The sequence below is a fragment of the Aplysia californica genome, unplaced genomic scaffold, assembly GCF_000002075.1.
Source record: "Aplysia californica isolate F4 #8 unplaced genomic scaffold, AplCal3.0 scaffold00642, whole genome shotgun sequence".
NCBI classification, from domain to species: domain Eukaryota; kingdom Metazoa; phylum Mollusca; class Gastropoda; order Aplysiida; family Aplysiidae; genus Aplysia; species Aplysia californica.
In genome coordinates this window covers 151,380-152,346 of record NW_004797912.1, presented here as the reverse complement: position 1 = coordinate 152,346, position 967 = coordinate 151,380, and the positions used below count along the sequence as shown (strand labels likewise).

At 40.3% G+C, this 967-nt stretch overlaps 1 protein-coding gene across 3 annotated transcripts in view; it reads right to left on the bottom strand.

The window, feature by feature from the left end:
- Positions 1–967, bottom strand: part of LOC101852434 — a gene marked incomplete in the record, with an annotated part of 50,390 nt that overhangs the window by 2,825 nt on the left and 46,598 nt on the right.

Below are 967 nucleotides of genomic sequence, written 5' to 3'. Positions count from 1 at the left end.
GAGAGAGGGGGGGGATGGAGGGAGCGCATGCTGCTAAGTGAGAATATGGGCTATACAACTTATTTATTATTATTTATCATTTTTGAATCTGTGGCAGACACCCTTAGAGATCACAGGATGTCCCTCCTACAGGCCACACGACTTGCTGCAGACAGACACCTGTGTCTCCACGCGACACCCCAGGGTACAAGCGGAAGAAAAAAGTAAAGTAAAGTAAGTATCATTATTCCTTTTCAGCATCCTTCGAACTTCCACCTGACCATTGAAGTAGGCTGTCCATTCATCTGATAAATAAAACGGATTATTAGAGATAACCTTCAATTCTCTTTGAGCAGGATCTTGAGATAATTAATCTACAACAGTCTCCACAAATTTGGTCCTTCTCGGCAAGTTTTGAAGTCGTAGAGGCATGAGCCATATCTAAGAACACTTATCCCTCGGTGCCGAAGGGCTTTTTTTGCCTTAAAAGTCGAGACAAGATTTACTTGCTTACAACACAGGTGTCTCCTTGCAATATTTGGTCAAAAAAGTATATATATTTATATCGCTACGTTAGAATTACAACGGTCTATCCTACGTCTTTGGCCGTTTTCAGTTATTAAGGCCATGAGGTCAGAAAATAAATTTTAATATTTTTATTTCTTCTCCACTATCAACATCGGATGATTATTCTGAGTCGTACTCAAGATATTCAAAGAATTGCATTCGAAAAAGCTTGAGATGTTGTGAAGCTCAAACATTTTTACATTCAATTTCCTAAAACGAGGTGCTGCGCAGATAACGAAATGTCAACGGTTTTAATGGAAAACAATGTATAGCTTTCACGCCCCATGTAAGTTATCTACATGTAACAGGTGGGACCTTCGAATTCACCTCCAATATCTGATAGGAATGGGCTAAATGTGTACATCCGTGTAAACTGCTTTTCCCAAGGACTCTAGTTTGGGGCGAGTTGAGCCTCGACTCC